Below are 13,853 nucleotides of genomic sequence, written 5' to 3'. Positions count from 1 at the left end.
CAAAAAAAAATGAATATAAATTTGAATGCCAATGACACCCTGGATAGCTATAATACAGCACAAACATATAAGGAAAAAATAGATGGCAAGAAAAATACTTATGTTGTATTTTGAAAACTGTATCAATAAAATTACATTAATTAGATTAACTATATTATGACCGTTAATAACTTTAAAACTGTCAGTTATTTTTACGGTAGTCGAAATTTACGGTTTCAAACTCATTTCTCCAGTCAACTTCTTGCATGATTTAGAATATATTTTTTTTCTTTTTTAATTATTTCTTTTATTATTCTCATATTTTCTCTTTGCAATCAGTCTTGTTTGCTTCTTGATTCTCTTTCCTTCTATCTATAAGTTGTTTTATTTCTCACTTTCTTTCTCGTGTTTCATTTCTCTTTGCACACACACACACCCGCTCACCAGTGACGGCGATTGGGTTACAAAACTGGAGGAGGGGGCAGGTGCCAAAATGGGGGTGGCAAGGACAGTTTACTTCCCTTTGTAGATAAGGTTTAGCACAGTGCGGGGGCAACTAACCCCCCACGCCCACCTAATCGCCGCCACTGACTACATTCGTTTATATTTGTTCGTTTTTCACACACTGATTCTTTCAATTACGTATATCATTCCTTTATTTCTTCCTTTCACTCTGACCAGTAAAGATGACGTCACGCGATTTTCAATATACGTATATCTCAGTTCCGAACAACAAATTTTCTGTGTCCTTCCACGTATATTTGCGAACTTTGCAACTGCACATCTAAAACACGGTATCCTGGGTTGATTGGTGAATCGTGTATTTGCATCCTAAATGTGATGAACGGTGATCGGTAAACATGTTAATCGAACAAGCTCGGTAATAAATCAGTACATTTGCAATAGTGGTTCAACATTACGTTGAAAGAGCTCCACGTGGATGGTAATCAATAGAATATTCACGGCAACAACGAAACACAATTGCCTTCCCGAGGTGGCACGTTTCAATAATCCTTGTTGTTCGAGGTAAGAGTATTGTTGTAGCTGAACCTAACAAAAGCCACAAAAATCCATTTGTGATCTAATTTGTGTTGGTCTTTCTCAAAACAAGTTGGATCTAAATGGCAAAACTAATGCATCAGATGCATTTTAGTCCAGGGGTTTTCCACAAGGGTAAATTTAGATCCAAAATGACCGTAAATTGGGCAATTTTTTTAAAAAAAATTAGGGTTCACTGAGGAAATTTTGGAGGGTGTTGGCGGTGTGTGGATAAAATAGTTTTAGTATACCATGAGGAAATGAAGCTATACTGTAAAGATTTAGAGGTATAACGGTCTAAGACCACTTTTAGAGTATTAACGGCAATTATAGATTTAACCTAAAGCCGTCGTGGTCCAGCTGGCAGGGTGTGTTACTGTCACGCGGGCGATCCGGGTTCGATTTCCGGGTGGGTGATCCAAGGTTGAAAGTTTCCCAGCCTTGTCCCTGAATTAAACGTTCCTGGGGTCGCCCAGCCCCGTAAAAATAGGAACCTGGTGCGTAAAGTCGGCCAGAGTGTGGTGCTGATCACATCACCTCCAAATGTGGCTAAGTAACTAACTCTCTAGCCTTCTTGAACCCGAAGGTTCATGGCTGCAGCAACACAGGCCTTCCATCTATCCCTATCCTGATCAAGATCTATATACTCCTTTCCATCCCTACCAATTTCCTTTAGGTCCATCTCAACATTATCCCTCCATCTTCGTCTTGGCCTTCCTACAGGTCTCTTACCATCAGGTTTCGCAACAAGAATCCTGTAAACTCTTCTTTCCTCTTCCATTCGTGCCACATGGCCTCCCCACCTAAGTCTTCTTGATTTAATCATTCTAATAAACATGAATACAAATTATGTACTTCTAAATTATGTAACCTTCTCCACTCACCTGTCTCCTCATCCTAAGGATCTTATTTTCAAATACTCTCAATTTACGTTCCTCTTTCAATGTAAGGGACCAAGTTTCGCATCCATATAATATTACAGGCAAAATTACTGTTTTGAATATTTTAACTTTTAGTTTCTTAGATATTAAACGAGAAGACACAAGTTTATGAAGAGAAAAGTAACATGCATTTCCCAAATTAAGCCTGCTTTTTATTTCCTCTTTAATATCATTTTCATTTGTTAGTATTACTCCTAAGTACTTGACTTTGGAAACTGGTTCAAACGAGTTGTTATCAATAATTTGATTTTGATTATTACCTGTTTTAGGCCTGCTGACTTTCAAACCTATCTCTTTAGCTGCTTTGAAAAATATTTTAGCATTATTCTTAATTGTATTTATATCATCCCCCAGTAAATCTACATCATCTGCATATGCTAACAGCTGAGTCACACAGTTTAATTTTAGTCCTTCGTTAGTTTCTTTTACCTTCCTAACAGCGTATTCTAAGGCAAAATTAAAGAGCAATGGAGATAATGCATCTCCTTGTTTTAACCCATCATGAATTGTAAATTTTTCAGAAATATTAATATCCACACGAATTTTACTTTGTTTCACTGGTGCATACTTTAATCATATTAACAAGCTTCTTAGGTATTCCAAACTCGACTAATATATAATTTATCTCTTTTGACTGAATCATATGCTCTTTTAAAATCAATGAATAGCTGATGGACATTTTGATTACATTCCCACTTTTTCTCAAGTGTCTATCTGATGTGAAAAATTTGATCTGTTGTTGATCTGTTACTTTTAAATCCACATTGATAATCACCTATAATTTCATTAGCATATGGGGTTAGTCGTGATAAAAGAATGTTAGATAATATTTATATGATGTTGAGCGTAGAGGAAGGAATTCCACGGTAATTATTGCAGTTCATTTTATCCCCTTTTTTAAGCACAGGAACAATTATGGATTCTTTCCACTGTTGAGGGAGGGATTTCTTCTTTATTCCATATTAAACAAATTAATTTATGAATTTGACATATTAACGAATTCCCACCATATTTAATTAACTCAGGTGGCATTAAATCAATGCCACGTGCTTTGTTATGGAACAGTGGCTGACATCGAGAATATGTGTGAGGTCACTACCTCAGATATATTAAGTTACCTTGCCTCAGATACCCTCTACCTTCCTTGTTTCACATATTATACTCAAACTAAATAAAGTGTGAAAAATATTTTCATTTCTTCTTTTCGTTAATTTAGACCACAAATATAATTATATATTTAAAATTTGGGGCTTGGGGAAATTAATATTTTCCCATTATCACATTAACTTTTAAAATTATTGTAATAGCTTAGTAAGTATAAACATTTCTTTTTTGCTGGGGGGGGGGGTTGAGCTGATGCTAATCTTCTTGCCATTCCAAAGCAACAACTCTCAAAATTGCTCCGAAAATATCAAATACACAGACAAGACTGAGCATTCAAAATAGGATCTACGAACTCAAAACTTTACTCCCCCATTTTTATTCAGGAAGGTTGCCGAGATAATTTTCTACTCTGTCAGAATTCTTCATATACAGTATTCTCGAGGAAGTCAAGTACAGCTACAATGTACAACTCGAAGTAATTTGTATGGAAATGTGAAGATATCTCTAACACTCTAGTTGTATCGTCGGAAGATAGCACGTGGAGTTTTCCATTACAAGTAATCCACGTGCACTGTCACGTCGTCTGTTTAGGCTCTGACGTAAATGCGGCTTCATGCCGGGAATTTATTTCTGAAGTTCTGATACGCTTGCTCAAATACAGCAAAGAGCATGGGCGCGCATTCGCATTGTAAATATTTGTTCTTTGTCGTCAGTGACGCAGAAACCGGGGGGTTTCGGGGATACATTGTACACTGGGATTCACGAGCATTACCGTGCATATTGTCCATCACCATGTTCGTGCACATTATTTGATCCAATAAGAGCTTCAAGAATTGAAAGAAAACTCAAAACAAGCCGTTGAGAACTTCTGCAACAGCATACATAAAAATCCATCGCTTAAAAAAACATTGGATGCGAGAGAAAAATTAATGAAAATAGTCGTGGACAATTTGCACGGTAATACTCATGGATCCAACTGTACTCCCTAACTTTTGGGAGAAGTACAGAATGACTTAGGGTCATACTGTCCTTTGATCCGAATTCTACCTAAGGGGTGACCTCTTAGGAATGCACCTACATGTCAATCTCACTTCCACATAGTACACCTTGTAGGCTAACAAGGTACTGGCGTCTGGAACTACAGCCAGTATAATTATTTGTGGTGCTAGTGGTGCGGCGTCTGTGTACGTTTGTCATTGTCCCTGCATCAATTTGATCTTTTCACTAGTCATCCTCATCGTCGCGATTAGCCAAAAGTGCCTGAAATGCGTTAAATAAACTAAATCAAATCCATTTGACAGTCGCCAGATACTGCTGTTCAAAGAATTGTTTTAAGAGGTGAGGCGCAAAGAGTTTATTTTGTCTACATTATCTCCATATCCAGAAGAATCAAAACCAAAACTATTGTACTCCATTGCCGTTCTAGTTACCTCACTCAGTGGCGTGCCAAGGGGGGGGGGGTTGGTGAGGGTTATACCCCCCCCCCCGCCTTGGTCCAGTATTTCTAAAAAAAGAACGTCAAAGGCAGGAAAATATGGCAAAATGAGGACTGACTACATAAAAAAAGTACACATAGCCCCTTCTTTTTGAAAATCCGTGGTACGCTACTGACTCACTTGATCTGTGCTTTCAGAGAACTTTTTAAGCGAGAGAAAACTGTTTACGAGCACAAAACGTTGGAATGAGGCATAGAGCTTTAGCTGTTCCGGAATTGTTAGGTTTATTTTTAAACTTGTTAAAAAATATCTTGAAAATAACTTTCTAATAAAGTTCAAAATTAATTTTGTGAGTGTTGCTTTTTATTGGCAGTGCAGTGGGATGTGGGTATTACCAAGTAAATTGTCCATCAGCATGTTTAGTGTCTCGGTTTCGTTCAACGAGAACTTCAAGAATTCAAACAAAACGCCAAAAAAGCTTAAGACAACAGGGTTGTTAAAGGTTCAGGAACTATAAATTCTAATGGTTTCTATTCGGTTCCGCTGAAGGACCGGAACCTTTTTTTTCTCTCACACAATTTAATTCGGTCCAATTTGCTTATTGTTTCATTTCACTCGGACCGTATTTAAATTCAGCCGGAAAAAAGATTCCTGGACCGTATTTAAATTCAGCCGGAAAAAAGATTCCTGGACCGTATTTAAATTCAGCCGGAAAAAAGATTCCTGGACCGTATTTAAATTCAGCCGGAAAAAAGATTCCTGGACCGTATTTAAATTCAGCCGGAAAAAAAGTTCCTGGACCGTATTTAAATTCAGCCGGAAAAAAAATTCCTGGACCATATTTAAATTCAGCCGGAAAAAAAATTCCTGGACCGTATTTAAATTCAGCCGGAAAAAAAATTCCTGGACCGTATTTAAATTCAGCCGGAAAAAAATTCCTGGACCGTATTTAAATTCAGCCGGAAAAAAGATTCCTGGACCGTATTTAAATTCAGCCGGAAAAAAGATTCCTGGACCGTATTTAAATTCAGCCGGAAAAAAGATTCCTGGACCGTATTTAAATTCAGCCGGAAAAAAATTCCTGGACCGTATTTAAATTCAGCCGGAAAAAAGATTCCTGAACCGTATTTAAATTCAGCCGGAAAAAAGATTCCTGGACCGTATTTAAATTCAGCCGGAAAAAAGATTCCTGGACCGTATTTAAATTCAGCCGGAAAAAAGATTCCTGGACCGTATTTAAATTCAGCCGGAAAAATGGTTCCTGGACCGTATTTAAATTCAGCCGGAAAAAAGGTTCCTGGACCGTATTTAAATTCAGCCGGAAAAAAGATTCCTGGACCGTATTTAAATTCAGCCGGAAAAAAGGTTCCTGGACCGTATTTAAATTCAGCCGGAAAAAAGGTTCCTGGACCGTATTTAAATTCAGCCGGAAAAAAGATTCCTGGACCGTATTTAAATTCAGCCGGAAAAATGGTTCCTGGACCGTATTTAAATTCAGCCGGAAAAAAGGTTCCTGGACCGTATTTAAATTCAGCCGGAAAAATGGTTCCTGGACCGTATTTAAATTCAGCCGGAAAAAAGGTTCCTGGACCGTATTTAAATTCAGCCGGAAAAAAGGTTCCTGGACCGTATTTAAATTCAGCCGGAAAAATGGTTCCTGGACCGTATTTAAATTCAGCCGGAAAAAAGGTTCCTGGACCGTATTTAAATTCAACCAGAAAAAAGGTCCCTGAACCGTATTTAAATTAAGCCAGAAAAAGGTCACTCGACTGTATTTAAATTGATCCGGACAAAACGTTCCTGGACGGAATTGAAATACTTTACAGATATAAAGGTTCCTTACGGTCCAGAACCCATTTACGCTTGCTGATTTTCTCTCCTGGACCGGAATTGAATCTATTTAAAATTCTTGGATCTTTCAGAACTCTGACTGACAACCTCTTCACAAGCGTACAATGCCATTCCTTTAAAATACGTAGCATGCAAGATAAAAATTAATGATAATGGCCATGGGCAATTTGCCGATCAATTCATGTGCAGCCCACCGTACAAGGTTATGCAAATTTTATTTTAAAAGTTGAGAGCCATGTGACCTACTGTACTTGTTCGAATATAAATTGATTTGATTTAATTTACTTCTTTTTTTTGCCACTTTTGACTAATCGAGAAGATGAGGATGAATGGTGATAATGGTATGAGTTGGTGTTTTTATGTCCACTTTATGCACATTAAGGCTAATCGGGACTGGATAAGATGAGGATGAATTAAAGGACAATCACAAACATATAGGGACAACAGAACACAACCCCTGAGAGGATTATACTGGCTGTGAGTCGAGATCTTAGAGCCTTACTAGTCTGTATAATGCAGTCCAAGGTGTACTACGTGGAAGGGAGGTTGACATTAAGGTGTCCTCAGAAAGGGTCACCCCCCTTATACCCCGCAAGTATTCGACAAAAAGTCAATGTGCGATTTTTTTTTTATTTCAAGAACTTTGGCCCGTGATTATACACTTGGCTGTTCATGTTATGCCTATATCTTAATAAATTATATGTGTGTCTTTAATATATTATCTTGTGCACAAATTTGGCCCCTCCAAATCGTCGCGATTAGCCAAAAGTGGCAGAAATATGTTAAATAAGCTAAACCAATCAATCAACTGGTCTCTCCAAGCACATTAGTCTCTAGTAATATGTAAATGCATACAATATTATTCCTACATTTCTGTGCAATTACAACTTCAAACCTGCAGCTCCCCAACAAACCTATTTCTAAATATATATAATTTTGGTGACACCTTTAGGAGCGAAATGGTTAAAGCTCCTGTCTTCGAGGCGATCGGTCTCGGGTTCGATCGTCGTAAGGCGCTACTTGAAAAGAAGTGCCGGGTTCTGGTCAAGAAAGACAATCATGACACCCAGTGAAAAGGTTCTTGATCCCAAAGGATGGTTGCACAACGGAATTTAGATTCTAGGTGCAGACTTGACTCAATTCCATTTTGCCGATGTTGGGGAGCGAGGTGTTGAATATTCAGTACTTTAATATCCATATGAAATACAGAACTGTAATTGTTTGGATTGAAAAGATACCCATAAAATTCCCCGTAGGATTTCCTGAAAGAAATATGTTTTCATTTCAAGATGGAGTTTACAGAAAAATGCGAATTCAATTCGAAATAAATCGTATGGCTTAAATGGGAAGCTTTTTTAAAATATCTGCCGTCATTTACGTGACTAGATAGACAAACTTCTTACTCGTTGCTCTTGAAGGAAATAGTAGAGGGAAGGGACAGGAATGAAAAATGGAAATCGATGTAAAAGGCTGCTATGCAAATTGTGTCGCTCGTCTGCGTAATGTCGATACTTCCGATGATTCAGCGTGCGATGATGGGCGCGAAAGTTATTCACATTTGTCTTGCGGAAACCCATGGAAGCTTTGAAAATATCCTGACTTGGTATAAAATGCCTTGAGTTCGAATCCTATACTCCGTCCCGGGAATGTTTGGAGTAAGTGAACAAGAAGATGTCTTCGCGCAAGTAGGGACTCGAGAGGGCTCGGCCAATGAACTTGTGAGAGGGAAAGTGAGTGGAGGAGCTACCAGCCATTTGCAGAAGCTCGCACTTCTTCGCTCCGCCAACTCCCAGTCTCCCCTTCTCTACCGACATGCGCGGGCTTGCTCCACAGATTCCCGGGACAGAGTATACTTGTTTGTTTTGTTACACCAATTAGGTTAACGCGGAATTGGCGTTGTTTAACACCATCTTTGGTGTCTTGTCACCCAGTTTGCTGCCAAACCACAAGTGTGGAAGCCTTGGACACTGGATTAGGTCTTTTGATACACCAATTTGGGCGTTACACCACTTCTGGTGGCAACTCAGTTGCATATTTTTTTTTCGAGTTCAGAGGATGATTCGCTCGAATATCTAGCAGAAATGCTGAATGTAATTTTTGTGAATTTGAAATATCATATCGGTTTTTCGAAAACTACTTTCCTGGCATAGACAATGTCTACCCCGGCCGTAATCGGGGTTCGAACCTTAGACCTCTGGTTTCGTAACGCGTTACGCTGACCCTTCGTCACTGAGGTGGGTAGGGGTGTAATCAACAGTATAAGGCGACATATAACATAATGTATAAATAGTATACAAACTGAGAATTCACAAAAGCAACATAAAAAAATAAATACAATCACATCAAGCTCCCGAAGCATTTCTTTCTCAGCGGGGGTAGTCACAGAAACTTTTTATTATTATTATTATTATTATTATTATTATTATTATCACTACTTATATATTTAAAAAAATATATTTATAATTTTCATATTCTGTATATCTGTACATATTTGAATAACTGTATATTTAACATTAATTCATATAGGGCAAAAGCTGCTTTTTATAGTTACGAGTAGATATTAGACTGAAAGCTTAAATGCAATCCTACTTCCATAATAACAATATTATTATTATTAATAATAATAATATTTGTTGCTGTAACTTACGGCCTGTAAGTCACAAAAATAATATTTATTATTATATTAAAATATCGCTGCAATTTGACCATTCGAATTACATTAACTCTTTCCAGAAATCTCGGGGGATGCATGAATCACATGCTGTACTGTGGCCTATAAAAATACTACTGTAGCAATGCAATCCAAAAGATACGCATACTCTAATGTAATATGCCTCCCTTGTGCCAATCATGAGTATCATCGTCATCATCAGTGGCGTTTCTTTTTTGCGCAGAAGTTAATGATTTCATCCATATATTTAATGGAAACATAATCCAAACTTCCAAAGTTAATGGGAAAATGACACTGTGTCTACCAAAACAACAAATCCAAAATTCTTGATCTTTTTTTCTTTCTTGACATTTATTTAATCGCCCCCCTACTTAGGTATAGTCGGAAATTAAAACTTCACGTATACAAAAATTTAATTCTTAAGAAACAGCGTGAACAACTCAACCACAACTCAATACAATTTTAGATTTCCAAATATTCAATTTTATCAAATCCCAGTACAGGTATATAGCAATATAAATTCACTATACTGTAAGAAAAATAGTAAAAATTCTTGACCACAGGCATAATTTATTGACTTTCTTGACCTACCTGTTGATTTCTTAACTGGTAGACACTCTGCATGGTCTCCACTTAACGGAACTTTGGGACTACCACTAGAGGAGCTACTTTACTTACCCCTTAAATTGATCAACGAGACATGTTACGTAGCATACAGTAACGGGCTGTAACATTGCAGAAACATGAATGAAACCTTTCTCGCGCTCTATACAGGAAATGTCAAGCAAATAAAAGCAACTTACGTACCTCTCGTTGGTCGCAGACTTTCTCGTTGAATTGAATTGTTGTTTTAAGTCCACTTTATGCACAGAAAGGCTAATCGGGACTGGGCCTACAGTTTAAAGTGGGATCCGAACCACTGTGCCACGCACCTCCACCGCAGACTTTCTCGTTTGCATCAGAACGTCAATATAAGTTGTATCTTCAGCCATGATAACAGCACAGGGGAAAGTAATAGTGGGGTGGAAACATATACTCGTGACAACATTAGCGTGCATCGGTGGTCATTATTCACACGATATATGGATCGAAGGTGGTTAGGGATCACGCATCCCTCAAAACCAGTGCGTCTTTCTTTGGGAAAAGTAGAAACAGTGTCACTACACAAACTATACTACCACTGAAATAATATACAAGTTTTCGTTAACACAAGTATCAGTGAATAGCAAATAAAACAATAAACCTTATTCTATGCCAATCTACAAGAAACGTGTCGTTAATACAAACAAGAAAACATGTCCAGGCTAAACATGGCTTAAAAAATCATCGAAATTGCGCTGTATAAATTACACAGCACTACTATATTCTTTGACTGTACAAATTATGCAAGTATAGACCACAGACTGGAGTCACTACTTGCGCAGAGACTTGTTTCCGTTCTTGTCAACCTCACTTTCACGTAGTACACCCTGGACTGCATTTTGCAGACGGACGAGGCTCTGGCGACTGGCCCTACGGCCAGTATAATTCTGTTTTGTCCTTACGTGTGCTGAGTGCCTCTTAACGGTCTCAGCTTTAAATCGGTCGGAATATTTTAGTTACGACACGGGCCCCTGTGGCGGAATGGTTAGCACATCGCGCTAAGACGCTAGGGGTCCCGGGATAGAATCCTAGCCTGGGCATGGATGTTTCTGAGTGTCCATTCATCAATTCCATCATATCATCCCTCATTCCAATCTACGCAAATTAGCCAAAAGTGGCACAAAAAGCGAAACAAAACAAGTCAAATCAAAGTTACGACACGACATTACAGTTATGTTATTTTAGTTCTGGTAAGGGGCTGGACCCCGTATAAAGTGACGGGTGCAAAATTAAAAAAAAAAAGACTTGGTTCCGTTTGCTTGCTCCACAGATTCCCGGGATAGAGTATACTTTGCATCAACAGAATTACATTTCTTATAAGAACGCGGGAAGCAGAATTTTTTTTAAAAAAAAACATAGCGATGGACATATTGCCTGCTATTTTCTTTGCTGTTGGCCGCACTATTAAGAAACAACCGAAATTCTATAGCTTGCGTCTCGCCTAGAATTTTTGCTTAATCGTTTCCTCACAATTGTAATTTGAAATCTGGAAGGTTTCATGTGGAAACCCTGTACTTTCTTTAGGACAAATGTGCTTCAGAATAGGTGGTCGGTGACCGACCGTACACCCTCGAAAATCTCTACTTTTTAATTTAATAGACAGACTTCAGTGTTTTACCTAACATATTTATTTCAAGGTGCGGGAATCACAAATAACCCGAGATATCTAGCCTTGAAGAGTGGCCATCGTTCGTACAATTCCTCGAATCCAGAAGCATTTTCAATTTTTTAACCGAAACATCGTTCCTCGTATATGCACACACAAATCAAGAAACATTATTAAACCTAAAACTTCTAACCTAACCAAAACGTACAATTACTATCAGCATGAAACCTAACGCTGCTAATGTAACAACATAAAGTTACTAACAGCATTAAATCTAACACTAGTACGAAATAAAACCGATCACATTCACAACAAATCTTCACTAGGTGAAAAGGATATCCGTGTGGCCAGCTTTCGACCCATACCAAATCGTTGTGTTTCGAAACACTTTCAGTTTTCTAAAAACAAAATATCGTTGCCTGAACACAGTTAAACCAAGAAAAGTACGTGCAAATTTTAATACTATTATACCAACACTCGTAGCATAACATAAACGTAAAATGCTATGCGTAACTACGTCATGACTGATACGTGATACCACATTACTTCGGTAGAACCAGTTTCTGTGAGCTAAAGACAACCCAAAATGTTCACACAATCTTCATAAAGAAGACAATTTTACAATTTCTCGCGGGTGTATGTAGGGGTCACGAGTACCGTAGAGATACTGCAATACGAACACGAAAATTCAATAAGAGATAAGCACAATTTGCAACAAGGGTAGCCTGGAAAACTGGGTCGGGAGGGGTGTCCTGAGCTCTAGTTCGAATTCTGCAATACAGAGCTTATCTTCGATCAAGTATCTAACGTGCTTCCAAAGACTTTAGACTTGGCTGTCAGAAATGACAGTTTCGCAACTCCAAAGCGTTCGATCAGTCTGCACCAAAACGCAGACGGGGGTAAAGAGATCGACGTTTAACAGAGCAAAAAGATAGAAATCAACACATGATTGTTTTGAAAAGAAGCTTACTTACAACTTGCACAGGATCGTTCAGTTGCGGCCGCCTACCGGCAGCTGTGAGACACTCCTGTCGTCTGGACGCCCGATTACGCCACCACCTACACCGTCAAATGCTGTTCTCCCGGGGCTTTTCAAAACCACAGCACACCGGCCACTGAACATATCGCCGGCAACCTTTCTTTCATGTGGGAGGCGTGTCACGATGCGAAGTCTCCTTGCGAACCCTCGGCAATAGCGTCACATGGAGTGGCTGCCTCTCCTACCGTCAGTGCACCCGACCAGTATCGATCTGGCAACCGACGAGCGACGACCGACTGGCCCCGTGAACGGGTAGGTGAAGGACGGCGGCGAGGACGAACCAGGGGCAGCGTTGCCAACTCTGATCGTTTGGAACCGGATCTAATCATTTTACACCGTTTAGTGTACTTCCGTTGATTCAACAGTTAGTGACGTGTGAACGTTTTCGATTTGGAGAGTTCAAAGTTGAACCCCGTACATACGTACATAATGTGTGTGTTCGAAGTTTGCTTTAATTCCACTTTATGCACAGAGAGGCTAATTGGGACTGATCCTACAATTTAAAGTTAGGTAGATTGATTTTGTGTTTTAAGCCCACTTTATACACAGTAAGGCTAATTGGGACTGGACCTATAGTTTAAAGTGGGATCCGAACCACTATGAGCCTCCACCGGGTATTGAATCCGGGACCCATTGAGTACAATTGATTACCACTACGCCATCGGGGAGGCCTTGTTTAAAGTTAGATTCAAACCACTGTGTGCCTCCACCGGGTATCGAACCCAGGTTCTCTTGATTACTAAATTACGCCGTTACCATTATGCCATTGGGGAGGCCTTGCACGTGCTCGAGTATGGCTGGCTACATACATACATACATACACACACACACACACACACCATTTTGGGGCCTACCGATGCCCTAGTGGTAACGTCGTCACCTTGTAATCTAGGGATCTCGGGTTCCATACCCGATGGAGGCTCCTAGTGGTTCAGATTCCAGTTTGAACTGTAGGTCCAGTCCCGATTGGCCTAGCTGTGCATAAAGTGGGCTGAACACAAAAACTCGGGGCCTCCCCAATGGCGCAGTGGTAGCGTCGTTGCCTTGTAAACAAGACGTTCAGGGTTCGATATCCGGTGGAGGCGAATAGTGATTCGGATCTCACTCTGAACTGTAGGTCCAGTCCCAATTAGCGTTACTGTGCATTAAGTGGACTTAAAACACAAACTCAACACAAAAAATTAAACAAACACAGAGTATTTTAGAATAGGCACAGAGCTTTCATTTTTAAAAGGAAAATATGCATAAACTTTTCTGTTAAAGAAAGCAGCAATATTCACAAAATAATTTTGAACTTCATAATTATTTTTAAAATTGTGGCTATTTTCAAGATAGTTGTAATACATTTTTAAAATGTGTACAATTGCAGAAGAGGTAAGCTGTCTCACTTTAAACAGTTTTTACTTCATCATAGTTTTCGGAGCCCTAAAGTGAGCTAACAGTAATAATGTACCATAATTTAGTAAAGAATGAGAATATTGGAACGCCAGCATGTTGCTTCTGGCAATGAAATTATGCAGAATCAATGGATTTATGGACCGACAAT

The 13,853-nt window shown here is 39.0% G+C and overlaps 1 protein-coding gene across 2 annotated transcripts in view; it reads right to left on the bottom strand.

Moving 5' to 3' along the window:
- The window catches only part of LOC146005307 (uncharacterized), a 114,265-nt gene extending 101,719 nt beyond the window's left edge, over window positions 1-12,546 (bottom strand). For both annotated transcript variants that reach the window (XM_083144439.1, XM_083144443.1), the window contains exon 1: window positions 12,243-12,546. The gene's annotated coding sequence lies outside the window, so the exon portion shown is untranslated. The remainder of the gene's footprint in view (window positions 1-12,242) is intronic.
- Window positions 12,547-13,853: the final 1,307 nt, after the last annotated feature.

Source organism: Lepisma saccharinum, chromosome 23 (assembly GCF_977018435.1).
Source record: "Lepisma saccharinum chromosome 23, izLepSacc3.1, whole genome shotgun sequence".
In the NCBI taxonomy this organism is placed as follows: Eukaryota; Metazoa; Arthropoda; class Insecta; order Zygentoma; family Lepismatidae; genus Lepisma; species Lepisma saccharinum.
The sequence above is the reverse complement of the archived record's forward strand: the minus strand, read 5'-3'. Positions and strand labels throughout refer to the sequence as shown.